The following is a 15,179-nucleotide window of genomic DNA, read 5'->3' on the forward strand; positions in this document are numbered from 1 at the left end:
TCCCTCCTGGTCTCATCCCAGGGGGCCACTGGGAGATGGAGCTACATGTCTAAAGGTCATTAAATCTGTGAGCGAGCGACTGGGCAGCTGCGGCTAACGAATGGCCAGCCTGGATGCGAGACTGCCCTAAAAAGCCGGCCAATATGAGCCTGAAAATGCACATGATAGTAACTAGGGGTGTGAGAAACAATCAATACAGTATAACATGATAACATTTTAAACATATTGATTTTGGAGGCTTACTAATGTAGAAACGAGGAGATCCGAGTGATGAATCGGCTTCAGTGTGTAAAATCAATTGTGAAATATCTGTTCATGAACTGTCAAAATTAGTCACATTACATGAGGGGTGTGCAATGTCCCACTAAACATACACCCAAATGTATGGCCCTTACTCAAAGTTGCATAAAAAAGGGTCCCAATCTGGTTGCCTTTGGCTCTGCGTCTGATTCACAAAACATTTCCAAACAAAAATGAGATGATATTTGAATATGAATGATGAATCTGTTTCGGTGTGTGAAATCAAGCGCCAGCCTACCAGCACCTCAGTCACATACACTATTTACAGAATATTCACTCACCCATCCAAATCATTGAATTCAGGTGTTCCAATCACTTCCATGGCCAGTAGGGATAGGGAACAAGACAAAGGACCAAGAAAGGGACAGACCAGGAGACTGAACAGGTGACTGGTCCAAGGATGTGACAGGAGACTGAACAAGTGACTGGATCAATACAAACATAGGAACAGGAACAGGTACAGTTACTGGGACAGGGATGGAGACATTAACAGTAAGAGGTACAGAAAGACCAACAGAGACAGAAGCAGGAGCACCGAAGGTGACAGGCACTAACACGTTCACAATAACGAGCTGAAACAAAACTAGGGACTGGAGACTGGACAGACAAGGGAAAACACAGAACTAAGAATGTCAGGCTGAGTAGAGAACTGGAAAGGCCAGGCAGCTGGCACTGGAACGGCCAGGCAGCTGGCACTGGAACAGGGCATGCTTTAGACAATGGAATGTCATATAGAGCTGGCACTGGAGCAGGATGCTGGGAGGCTGGCACTGAAGCATGACAGGGAAGCAGAACAGGAACCAGATCTGGAGTAGCCTGGACTGGAACAGGTGCCCTGTGAGGTGCAGGTACTGCAGCAACCCAGGAAGCAGGACCTGGAGACAGAGAGATGAGAAAGTCATGAGATTCAGAGGAAAACAGGTCTGGAAAGACAGAGGCCGACAGTTCAAGAGACACAGAAACTGGCTGGTCAGAAGACAGGGATGCCATGGGCAGATCAGGAGACACAGGTGGCGCTGTGAGGACAGGCGCCAGCACCATCGGTGCTCTCCCGAACACTGGGTGACACCAGAGGGGCTGTATATAGTCTAGGAATTCATCTAGGGAAAAGTCCAAGCCCCCACATGTTGTAGTCTTTCCCAAAGGCTGTTAGGATTAAGCTGACCCACAACTCAGGCACCCCCCACAAAAGTCTTCTTTCCCATGATACTTCTTTCACTCTTAAATGAAATGGTGGCCATGTTTGGGATGTGTCTGGTGAGGCAGATAAGGAGACGGGGTACAAGTGCAAGCATTTTTTTTTAAGTTCTTACATAGAACATCTAGAAAACATGTAGGCAAAACACCAACATGATGACACCTGAAACTGAGATAAACAAAGACAGATTCAGAAAACAGCAACACTAGAACAGCTACAAGGACAATGCAAGCAGGGAAACACCATGAAAGCGAAGATGGACATCGACAATGCTGGCTGAGAATAAAGGAAACAAAGGGGTATATAGACAAACACCCAAGACAAGAAACACCTGGGGACAATTAACGAGGGCAGGGCTACAAATGAGGAACAGTTGAGGGCTGAAGACAGCACAGGAGGGGAGGAGCTAACACCAAAACAACAACAAAAGCATAATGGAACAAGAGAAACTAGACAGAGACTGAAACCAACACAGAGGCAGACACACTAGGAAACCCTGACAGTAGGACACTAGCTGTGTTTGTCAGTAGTATAAATGAAAAGCACAGTATAATACGTCTTTAAATGTAACGTGGAATAATTGTAGCATTTGTTTAGACACAAACAGCTCTTTCACTGTCCTGTTGTGGCTCCACAGCTGAATCAGATCAGTAGGTAATAATAAAATAATCCTCCTCTACAGTAAAATAAAGCTCTGCTGATCCTTCAACACAGTTTAACAGTAAATGGTCTTAAACGCTGGAGTTAATGTACAGCTGCTGATTCACCCTATAACCCTGAAGACCAGCGCAAACTGCTGGTCACCATAGCAACACAGACAGCAATCTCGCCTAGTTAGTAGCTACAAAATGGCAAAGAGAGAGATTTAAGACGAACATCGATAATTTGGAGATGAATGGACTTATAAGTGTTTATAATCACTCCAGCTGGTTTCCTCATACGTTTGATCTTAAATGAGAAACACTGAAAAGTCGTGGAACTAAGGTCAGCTTCTCGTTCGCCAGCTTCTTATTTGAATTCTCCCGTTCCACCTTAAATGGTGCAGCTATTACATTCAGGCGTCTCAGGCACCATTTAAGGTGGAACGGGAAAATTTGAACAAGAAGCTGGCGAATGAGAAACGACTTCAGCTTCGTAAAAAAATGAACGTCGAGAGACATTTTATAAAAATCTGTACTTCTGTGGAAAAGTTTCCTGCTGGAGATGCGAGAAAAGCAGCTATAGCTGAGCTGAAGCTTCAAGCAGAGCAGAGTGAGGCTGCATTTTCATTTATATTTTTTAGTTTACACTAGTAGTAGAAAAAACACAAAATGTCTCTTCTTGGGTTGCGACCCCTGGTTTAAATGCGTCGGGAGATCACATGACTGTGGACAATCACTCGTGCACCTTTCAACGCTCGCAATCCCCTGATTATGGATTACACGCACCTGTGTTGGCTGACCTACTTGGCCTAGTAATTAAGCCTGGGCTGTAGTGATAGTCATTGCGAGGTACTGCTTCTTCCAGAACATACTGAGTGTTTCTCATCTCAACTCAGCACATGACTGAGGTGTCCTTGAGCAAGACACCTAACCCCCAACTGCTCCCTCGGCTGCCCACCATGTGCTCACTGCCCCCTAGTGTGTGTGTGCTCACTAGTGTGTATGTGGTGTTACACTTCACGGATGGGTTAAATGCGGAGGTGGAATTTCCCCGTTGTGGGACTAATAAGGGTCTCTTAATCTTAATCTTAATCTCTTTACTGTTGCCTGTTATGACCCCATCTTCGTTTATTGCGACCTTGTCTCTTGGTTAACCCTTTTGTACCTTTGCCACCTCTTTGTTTGGATCTGTGTTTTTGACTTTTTTGGCTTGTTTTCATGACCATGATTTCTGTCTACTCCTTGGGTTTTGGTTGCCTAGTGTTTTGATTACTTCGGTGATTCTCTATGCTTTTTGTTAACGACCATCGCTTGTTTTTTGACCACGCACTTTGCTGTACGGTAATAAACCGCTTGCCTTTTTTATCGGCCCGCATCTGAATTCTGTCACATTGTCACAAACTCCTACCTGACATGAGTTTGATCGTACAGAGACACCAAAGATGAACGTGATGAGTGATAAAACTGTCAGAGAAATTTACTAATTTTACGATCAGATTTGACGGCACGCAGCTTTGATTAATAAGGCTTACTACGTTTTTGGTCCTTGTTGCTTTGATGATGTAAATTCATAGTTCTTCATTTCATGCAGGACACTAAACGGTCAAAGCTTATCCTGAGTGTTCCCATGTTGGAGGTCACAGCACTGAAAGCGTTATAAGGTTTTCGCTGCTACGCCCCACTGTGGATTTGATGTGACTGAGATTTGAATCTGTTGGGAAAATAATTTCACACAGACAAACAGTAAAAACAAGTGTTACAGATGTAATTCCTGACACTTCATTTGTGTAATTTGCCCAATAAAGGACAGTAAAACTCCCATCTGTCTCCTGTCTGTGCTCTTCATTCCTGCTGTGATCAAAGCCACAACAAGGAATTTATGTGTGCCATTTATGTTTGAAAGGAATGTGCTGTATATTCTCACTGATTCTCAAACACACTTCTGAGCTGATGCCTTGGTATTCTTGATTTTCTCATTGCAAGTAATGTTTTATTTGTGACAAAATTAATGCAGGCTTTTACACCACTGTTTAAAATACTGCAACCATAAATCAGCCATTTAGAGCTATTAAACATTATTGAGGCATTCTACATCTCTTCATAGGAGTCACTGGTGCTACTGATCCTCATTGGTGTTGCACATAATAAAGGAAACACCAGAGACATTTTTAATGCAATGGAATTCTACATAATATTTCCAAAAGTATTCAGTCTTCCATCCAAATCACTGAATTCAGGTGTTCCAATCACTTCCACAGCCACAGATGTATAAAGCCGAGCCCCTAGGCCTGCAGACTGCTTCTACAGACATTAGTGAAAGAATGGGTCGATCTCAGGAGCTCAGTGAATTCCAGCGTGGTACCGTGATCGGACGCCACCTGTGCAGCAAGTCCAGTCGTGAAATTTCCTCACTACTAAATATTCCACAGTCAACTGTCAGTGGGATTATATCAAAGTGGAAGCGATTGGGAACGACAGCAACTCCGCCACAAAGTGGTCGGCCACGTAAAATGACAGAGCGGGGTCAGCGGATGCTGAGGGGCATAGTGCACAGAGGTCACCAACTTTCTGCAGAGTCAATCACTACAGACCTCCAAACTTCATGTGGCCTTCAGATCAGCTCAAGAATGGGGGCAGAAGGTTGCCGGTTCGATCCCCAGGGCTGACAGTCCATGACTGAGGTGTCCTTGAGCAAGACACCTAACCCACCGCTCCAGGCAAGTGTGCTCACTGCCCCCTAGTGTGTGTGATCACTAGTGTGTATGTGATGTTTCACTTCATGGATGGGTTAAATGCGGAGGTGGAATTTCATCATATTAATCCCTATGGACTAAGAATGGGATGTCACTCAAGTTCATATGCGTGTGAAGCCAGACGACCGAATACTTTTGGCAATATAGTGTAGATACTTCATTTAAAAACCAATATTGCTAAATTGAGACTGAAGAAGGTGTAATTGTTAAAATGACTTACTGTTTTATTTTAAAATTTAAATAAATTGTAACCCTAACATGTTTTTTAAGCAATATATCTAAACACTAGGGACACAAAAATGGACGTTTGTGTAGAATGACTGTTCTTTCTTACTGAACCTTTCAATTCAGCATTAATAATTATTTTATATGCCCCAAACTTTTGCTTCATAGCCTAGTTTTAGAAAACATATGACATCTTTGTGTGTTTTTCGAACCTCCCTGCATCCCTTTGAATGAATGAATTACCTAAAAGTATGTAAATGAGCTCTGTTCTGATTGGCTGCTCTTTATCGCACATCATTCAAAAAGCAGCCCAGAGCTACAACACTCCTTATAACATCAGTATGAATGGACAAGACTAAGCTGTTACAGGCTGATTAGGTGGATGTTCCTAAATGTGTTGTTTTTTTGTGACATCACATATTTTTCATATTTGAAAAAGGGGTGATTTTGCAGTTTAGTTTCCATATTAGCTGCAAAAATAGTATCTTTTCAAGTGGAAGTATCCTCATTCTAGTCAATATATGTAGTATTTCTCATTCTGAGATGGTTGTGCACTTATGCATGTATTGTAAGATTATTTTTATTGTATAGCTTATTATTTAAATATAATTTACTTGTTTAGGTAATTTTATTAAATAAAATGATATAATAATAATAATAATAATAATAATAATCTTTATTTGTATAGCATCTTTCATACATACATGCAACTCAAAGTGCATTACAGAATAAATAAAAAGAAACAAAGATAACCAAAACACATTAAAAGAAATAAAGATAGAAGGAAACAAAATAAATCTCTCTAGAGTGGCAGATAATCTCACTAGATCTCACTAGAGTGGCAGATAATTTAGCCAATTTTAAGCACAGATCATTTTAGCTAATAAAATCACTTAAAACAGGTAGATATGTGTAGAAATAAGTTAAATAATCTAGAATAAGCTTACAAACATCTCAGCTGTGTAATGCCGGGGAGCGATGATGAGGTGGACGCATGTGCTGAGATAAGCAAGATTTATTAGGGGCAAATCCATGCTCAGGGTCTAAACAGTCCTGGGTCAAAGATACAACACAGAGAGATGGAGGGACAGACATAACGAAAAGGAAAACAGCAACTAAGACCAGAAGAACAAACAGCATAGAATATCATACAAAGACCAGCAACCTAACAGGGGAAAACAAAGGGCTTAAATACAGGAACAGGTTAACAAGACACAGGTGAGAACAATTAAGGGCAGAGTCTAGAAACAAGGGGGCAGAGCAGGGAAGAATCAAAACAAGGAAGCACATAGTCAAGACCAAAAGGTATACACAAGCACATGGAGGACTGGGAGGGGCCAGTTGTGACCAACTGGAGAAGTATTGAATGTGTCCACTAGAATTAAGGTCTTACATGACATCAAACAGTATGATTTAGACTTCATGGTACAAAGATAACAGCACTTCATTAGCATTTTATAAGCAGAGTCCTCATGTCTGTCGCTTTAACAGCTTTCACTTGTAAGCTTTATGTTGCTCAGAGCCACATTTGGAAGTGCTGCTGTCCTCAAATCCTTCATTTAGAACTGAGTGCAGCTTCGCTCAAATTAGGCCACTGAGTGGACAAATCAAAGGCACAGTATGGATTCCGTTTCAGCTTGTAGCCAACAGAATTCGGCACATCAAAGGTTTGAAAATGAAATATCACTGTTTCTGACATGGATAATTTCCGAACTCTACAGGGAATGTTATTGGGTTTGAGCGGAATTTCACTTGGAAATAGACGGATAGACAGAAGAGATTTTGCTTCAAATAGCTTAATCTGCCCTTGGATGCTACATGACGTCTTATGTTTCTTTCTGTTCGTTTTAAAAGGTGATTTATATACACACTCACACTCACACACTCACACACACACACACACACACACACACACACACACACACACACACTGAGCAGGCGTAACATTCTGACCACCTCCTTGTTTCTACACTCATTGTCCACTTTATCAGCTCCACTTACTGTATAGCTGCACTTTGTAGTTCTACAGTTTCAGACTGTAGTCCATCTGTTTCTCTGATACTCTGTTACCCTGTTCTTCAGTGGTCAGGACCCCCATGGACCCTCACAGAGCAGGTACTGTTTGGGTGGTGGATCATTCTCAGCACTGCAGGAACACTGAAGTGGTGGTGGCGTGTTAGTGTGTGTTGTGCTGGTGTGAGTGGATCAGACACAGCAGTGCTGCTGGGATTTCTAAACACTGTGTCCACTCACTGTCCACTCTATTAGACACTCCTACCTTGTTGGTCCACCTTGTAGATGTAAAGTCAGAGATGACAGCTCATCTGCTGCTGCACAGTTTCTGTTGGTCGTCCTCTAGTCCTTCATCAGTTTTCACAGGACGCTGCCCACAGGACGCTGCTCACAGGATATTTCTGGTTGGTGGACTATTCTTAGTCCAGCAGCGACACTGACATGTTTAAAAACTTTATGAAAAGGTACAAATACCAACTTTTCACCTGGAGAAACTGATTTAAGCTTCACAATCAGACCTTAAAACCCCTGTTGGAGCTTTGAGGGAACATTTACACTGTTTGTACGTTGATGAGCAAAAAATGTACCTGAACAGAACCTTCATTTCTAACAGTGCAAACTTCATTATTGCAAGAACATACTGGATCCCTGGCTCCATGAACACAGGCCTAAACAGGTTATTTAGAATTGAAAAGTTTCCATTTCTAGGAAAATATACGGTTCTTTATTTAAAAATTAATTCACCACTAAATTTCATCGTGAAAATGAAATAGAGTGTCACTGACAACAACAGCAACTATAAAGCTACACCGCCTCTTATTTCAGCCCAATGTTTCTGCAGAGCTGCTGGAGTTTAACTTCAATAAGCTGCAGCTACAAAACTTAAAACAGGCCTATTGGACTAAACCAGAATCATTTTGACCTGTGAGATAAAACTCCTTCAAATACAAAATCTTGGGTCGCTTTTTTCAAACACAAAGAGGAATCCCAGCAATTTTTCATATTGCCTGCATAATTAAATGGATGTAATCAGAGTCATTCAGAATTAATTACAGTGGTGGTGATAGGAACCAGACGTCCACTTCTACAAGCTCCTCACAGAACGTTCCTACATGAAATGGTTATAAATTCACTGCCTGATGACTGAGGCACTGTTTTATGATAGCTTTGAGAAGATGTTGGCCTCAAAACACACTCATGGTGGAGGGATGCATGCAGGGTGTTGTGAGGTAAAATACTCATGTGGGTTCTCTGGTGGTTCTGGATGGTTAATAAAAGGTCTATATCTGTGTTGTAGTCATGGCGACGTCTGGTTCCCATCACCACCACTGTGAAGACATCTGAACCGTTTCTCACCAAACCGCCCTGTTTACATCTCACACACTGATTTTTTTGAAAAATCCCCCTGAAGTGAATGAAAAAAGTCAGTTGCAGTCCTTCTGTTTAAGAGGAAGATGAACGTTCCTGTGTATGAGTGCTGCCACTCTGGGTTTGTTTAGGAGCATAAATGAGATTATAACAATTATAATAATTAATCATTTCTTAATGTGGTGAACAGGACTGATGTAATATTATAATCCTCTCAATATTTGATTAACTCGGGTTTGCAAAGCAGAGAAACCTGCCGAAAGAGGACTGTGGTTGCCAGCAGATGGACAGGTAGAGAGAGAGAGAGAGAGAGAGATAGAGATAGAGACAAAGAGAAATAGAGAGAGAGAGACAGAGAGAAAGATAGTGAGAAAGAGATAAAGAGAGATAGAGAGACAGAGAGAAATAAAGAGAGAAATGAAGAGAGAGAGAGAAAAAGAGAAATAGAGAGAGATAGAGATAGAGGTAGAAACAGAGATAGACAGAGATAGAGACAAAGAGAAATAGAGAGAAAGAGACAGAAAGATAGTGAGAAAGAGAGATAAAGAGAGAGAGATAGAGAGACACAGAGAGAGATATAAAGAGACAAAGAGAAAGATAGAGGTAGAAAGCGATAGAAAGAGAGAGACAAAGACAACTAGAGAGATAAAGAGACAGAGAAAGACAGTGAGTGAGAGATAAACAGAGAGATACAGAGAGAGAGAGAGAAAAAGAGAGATACAGAGAGAGAGAGATAAAGAGAGAGAGATAAAGAGAGAGACAGAGAGATAAAGAGAGAGAGAAATAGAGATACAGAGAGAGAGAGATAAAGAGAGACAGAGAGATAAAGAGAGAGAGATAAAGAGAGAGACAGAGAGATAAAGAGAGAGAGAGAAAAAGAAAGATACAGAGAGAGAGAGAAAAAGAGAGAGAGAGAGATTAAGAGAGACAGAGAGAGAGAGATAGAAAGTATCACTTCTTTCTTTCCTTTCAAAAATTCTTGAACGTGTAGTCTATAATCAACCGTCTCTCTTTCTCACACAGAACCAGCTCCAGGACCCCAATCAGTCTGGCTTCAAACCAACGCATTCAACACAAAAACTGCTCTTATAGCAGTGACCGAGAAGCTCCAATCAGCAATGTCAGCCAAACAGACATCTGTCCTGATTCTTCTTGATCTCTCAGCACACGGTCAATCATACAGTCCTTCTGTACATCCTCACCAACATTGGAATCACTGGCTATGTGTGGAAGTGGTTCAAGTCCCATCTGGAGGATCGCTCTTATCAGGTAACATGGAGAGGTTTGACATCCTCTCCATGCAGGCTCTCCACTGGTGTCCCACAAGGCTCGGTGTTGGGTCCTCTTCTCTTTTCTCTTTACACTAGCTCTCTTGGTGATGTAATATCTTCTCATGGCTTCTCTTATCACTGTTATGCTGATGACACTCAACTAATGTTTTCTTTCTCACCCTCTGACACACAGGTTTCCAGTCGCATATCGGCATGTCTGTCTGACATCTCTACATGGATGGCAGCTCACGACCCTTCCTCACCCAAAAGGCCGCCCAGGTGCTAGTGCAGTCTCTGGTCATCTCAAGGCTTGACTACTGCAACTCGCTCTCGGCTGGTCTTCCCATGCAGACCATCAAGCCTGTGCAGCTCATCCAAAATGTGGCAGCACAGCTTGTCTTCAATCTGCCCAAGTTCAGCCACTTCACCCCACTGCTGCGCTCCCTTCACTGGCTTCCTGTAGCTGCATGCATCAGGTTTAAAACCCTAATGCTGGCCTACAAAGCCAAAAACCACCCCCTCCTGACCTGATGGCAATGGTGAAATCTCGAACTGGACCACGAGCCCTTCGAGCTTCGAGTCCAGCTCGGCTTGACCCGCCATCCTTCAAGGCGCGTGGAAGACAAGAGTCGAGACTGTTCTCCGTACTGGGACCCAGGTGGGGGAACAAACTCCCACTGGCTGTCCGAACAGCAGAGTCTCTCGCTGTCTTCAAACACAGACTGAAGACCGTTTCTTTATACAGCACTTAAATCAGCACTGCATTAAGTATTGATTGTCATGTACTGCACTTATATATTGTATGGTATTGTATTGTAGTGTAGTGTAGTGTAGTGTATTGTAGTGTAGTGTATTGTAGTGTATTGTATTGTAGTGTAGTGTAGTGTAGTGTAGTGTAATGTAATGTATTGTAGTGTAGTGTATTGAGTGTATTGTATTGTAGTGTATTGTAGTGTAGTGTAGTGTATTGTAGTGTAGTGTATTGTAGTGTGGTGTATTGTAGTGAATTGCATTGTAGTGTGGTGTATTTTAGTGTATTGTATTGTATTGTATTGTAGGTTTGTGTAGTTTATTGTATTGTAGTGTAGTGTAGTGTATTGTATTGTAGTGTAGTGTATTGTATTGTAGTGTAGTGTAGTATAGTGTAGTGTATTGTAGTGTAGTGTAGTGTATTGTAGTGTATTGTAGTGAATTGCATTGTAGTGTGGTGTATTGTAGTGTATTGTATTGTAGTGTATTGTAGTGTATTGTGGTGTAGTGTAGTGTAGTGTAGTGTATTGTATTGTATTGTAGGATTGTGTAGTTTATTGTATTGTAGTGTAGTGTAGTGTATTGTAGTGTAGTGTATTGTATTGTAGTGTAGTATAGTGTAGTGTATTGTAGTGTAGTGTAGTGTATTGTAGTGTATTGTAGTGTATTGTAGTATATTGTATTGTAGTGTAGTGTAGTGTATTGTATTGTAGTGTATTGTGGTGTATTGTAGTGTATTGTATTGTAGTGTGGTGTATTGTAGTGTATTGTATTGTAGTGTATTGTAGTGTATTGTGGTGTAGTGTAGTGTATTGTATTGTTTTGTAGGTTAGTGTAGTTTATTGTATTGTAGTGTATTGTAGTGTAGTGTAGTGTATTGTATTGTAGTGTAGTGTAGTGTAGTGTAGTGTAGTATAGTGTATTGTAGTGTAGTGTATTGTAATGTAGTGTAGTGTATTGTAGTGTAGTGTATTGTAGTGTAGTGTGTTGTAGTGTATTGTATTGTAGTGTATTGTAGTGTGTTGTATTGTAGTGTAGTGTATTGTAGAGTATTGTATTGTAGTGTATTGTATTGCAGTGTATTGTATTGTAGTGTGGTGTATTGTAGTGTATTGTACTGTAGTGTATTGTAGTTTATTGTGGTGTAGTGTAGTGTATTGTATTGTATTGTAGGTTAGTGTAGTTTATTGTATTGTAGTGTATTGTATTGTAGTGTAGTGTAGTGTATTGTATTGTAGTGTAGTGTAGTGTAGTATAGTGTATTGTAGTGTAGTGTATTGTATTGTAGTGTAGTGTATTGTAGTGTAGTGTATGGTAGTGTAGTGTGTTGTAGTGTATTGTATTGTAGTGTATTGTAGTGTGTTGTATTGTAGTGTAGTGTATTGTAGAGTATTGTATTGTAGTGTATTGTATTGCAGTGTATTGTATTGTAGTGTATTGTATTGTAGTGTATTGTAGTGTATTGTGGTGTATTGTAGTGTAATGTATTGTATTGTAGGTTAGTGTATTGTATTGTAGTGTAGTGTAGTGTATTGTAGTGTAGTATAGTGTAGTGTATTGTAGTGTAGTGTATTGTAGTGTATTGTAGTGTATTGTGGTGTAGTGTAGTGTATTGTAGTGTGGTGTATTGTAGTGTATTGTATTGTAGTGTGGTGTATTGTAGTGTATTGTATTGTAGTGTATTGTAGTGTATTGTGGTGTAGTGTAGTGTATTGTATTGTATTGTAGTGTAGTGTAGTGTATTGTAGTGTAGTGTAGTGTAGTGTACTGTAGTGTATTGTAGTGTATTGTAGTGTAGTGTAGTGTATTGTAGTGTAGTGTAGTGTAGTGTACTGTAGTGTATTGTAGTGTATTGCAGTGTATTGTAGTGTAGTGTAGTGTAGTGTAGTGTATTGTAGTGTATTGTAGTGTAGTGTAGTGTATTGTAGTGTAGTGTAGTGTAGTGTACTGTACTGTAGTGTATTGTAGTGTAGTGTAGTGTATTGTAGTGTAGTGTAGTGTAGTGTAGTGTATTGTAGTGTAGTGTAGTGTAGTGTATTGTAGTGTAGTGTAGTGTATTGTAGTGTAGTGTATTGTAGTGTATTGTAGTGTATTGTAGTGTAGTGTATTGTAGTGTAGTGTAGTGTAGTGTAGTGTATTGTAGTGTATTGTAGTGTAGTGTATTGTAGTGTAGTGTATTGTAGTGTAGTGTAGTGTAGTGTATTGTAGTGTATTGTAGTGTAGTGTAGTGTATTGTAGTGTAGTGTAGTGTAGTGTAGTGTATTGTAGTGTATTGTAGTGTAGTGTATTGTAGTGTAGTGTAGTGTAGTGTATTGTAGTGTATTATATTGTAGTGTAGTGTAGTGTAGTGTATTGTAGTGTAGTGTAGTGTAGTGTATTGTAGTGTATTGTAGTGTAGTGTATTGTAGTGTAGTGTATTGTAGTGTAGTGTAGTGTAGTGTATTGTAGTGTAGTGTAGTGTATTGTAGTGTAGTGTAGTGTAGTGTAGTGTATTGTATTGTAGTGTAGTGTAGTGTAGTGTAGTGTAGTGTATTGTAGTGTAGTGTAGTGTACTGCACTGTTCTGTGTTCCACTCGGTTCCTTTCTCTCTGTATCTACAGTGACTGTGTTTCTATCAGTATCTGAGCTCAGGACCGTCTTTCTCTCTGACCTACTGGTAACTAGCAAAGATACAGAGAGAGAGAGAGAGAGAGAGAGAGAGATACAGAGAGAGAGAGAGTGTGGTGTATTGTAGTGTATTGTATTGTAGTGTGGTGTATTGTAGTGTATTGTATTGTAGTGTATTGTAGTTTATTGTGGTGTAGTGTAGTGTATTGTATTGTATTGTAGGTTAGTGTAGTTTATTGTATTGTAGTGTAGTGTATTGTAGTGTAGTGTATTGTATTGTAGTGTAGTGTAGTGTAGTGTAGTGTAGTATAGTGTATTGTAGTGTAGTGTATTGTATTGTAGTGTAGTGTATTGTAGTGTAGTGTATTGTAGTGTAGTGTGTTGTAGTGTATTGTATTGTAGTGTATTGTAGTGTGTTGTATTGTAGTGTAGTGTATTGTAGAGTATTGTATTGTAGTGTATTGTATTGTAGTGTATTGTAGTGTATTGTGGTGTATTGTAGTGTAATGTATTGTATTGTAGGTTAGTGTATTGTATTGTAGTGTAGTGTAGTGTATTGTAGTGTAGTATAGTGTAGTGTATTGTAGTGTAGTGTATTGTAGTGTATTGTAGTGTAGTGTATTGTAGTGTATTGTAGTGTATTGTGGTGTAGTGTAGTGTATTGTAGTGTGGTGTATTGTAGTGTATTGTATTGTAGTGTGGTGTATTGTAGTTTATTGTATTGTAGTGTATTGTAGTGTATTGTGGTGTAGTGTAGTGTATTGTATTGTATTGTAGTGTAGTGTAGTGTATTGTAGTGTAGTGTATTGTAGTGTATTGTAGTGTAGTGTAGTGTAGTGTAGTGTAGTGTATTGTAGTGTAGTGTAGTGTAGTGTAGTGTATTGTAGTGTATTGTAGTGTAGTGTAGTGTATTGTAGTGTAGTGTAGTGTATTGTAGTGTAGTGTAGTGTAGTGTAGTGTATTGTAGTGTATTGTAGTGTAGTGTAGTGTATTGTAGTGTAGTGTATTGTAGTGTAGTGTAGTGTAGTGTAGTGTAGTGTATTGTAGTGTAGTGTAGTGTAGTGTAGTGTAGTGTAGTGTATTGTAGTGTAGTGTACTGTAGTGTATTGTAGTGTAGTGTAGTGTAGTGTAGTGTAGTGTAGTGTATTGTAGTGTAGTGTAGTGTAGTGTATTGTAGTGTAGTGTATTGTAGTGTATTGTAGTGTATTGTAGTGTAGTGTATTGTAGTGTAGTGTAGTGTATTGTAGTGTATTGTAGTGTAGTGTACTGTAGTGTATTGTAGTGTAGTGTAGTGTAGTGTAGTGTATTGTAGTGTAGTGTAGTGTATTGTAGTGTAGTGTATTGTAGTGTATTGTAGTGTAGTGTATTGTAGTGTAGTGTAGTGTAGTGTAGTGTATTGTAGTGTAGTGTATTGTAGTGTAGTGTAGTGTAGTGTAGTGTAGTGTATTGTAGTGTAGTGTAGTGTATTGTATTGTAGTGTAGTGTAGTGTAGTGTAGTGTATTGTAGTGTAGTGTAGTGTATTGTAGTGTAGTGTAGTGTATTGTAGTGTATTGTAGTGTAGTGTATTGTAGTGTAGTGTACTGCACTGTTCTGTGTTCCACTCGGTTCCTTTTCTCTGTATCTACAGTGACTGTGTTTCTATCAGTATCTGAGCTCAGGACCGTCTTTCTCTCTGACCTACTGGTAACTAGCAAAGATACAGAGAGAGAGAGAGAGAGATACAGAGAGAGAGAGAGAGAGAGAGAGAGAGATACAGAGAGAGAGAGAGAGAGAGAGCGAGAGAGAGAGAGAGAGAGATACAGAGAGAGAGAGAGAGAGAGAGAGAGAGATACAGAGAGAGAGAGAGAGAGAGAGCGAGAGAGAGAGAGAGAGAGATACAGAGAGAGAGAGAGAGAGAGAGAGAGAGAGAGATACAGAGAGAGAGAGAGAGAGAGAGAGGGAGCGAGAGAGAGAGAGAGAGAGAGAGAGAGAGAGAGAGAGAGAGAGAGAGAGAGGGAGCGAGGGAGAGAGAGAGAGAGGGAGCAAGAGAGAGAGAGAGAAAGGGAGCAAGAG

The sequence above is a fragment of the Pygocentrus nattereri genome, chromosome 26 (assembly GCF_015220715.1).
Source record: "Pygocentrus nattereri isolate fPygNat1 chromosome 26, fPygNat1.pri, whole genome shotgun sequence".
Lineage (NCBI taxonomy): Eukaryota > Metazoa > Chordata > Actinopteri > Characiformes > Serrasalmidae > Pygocentrus > Pygocentrus nattereri.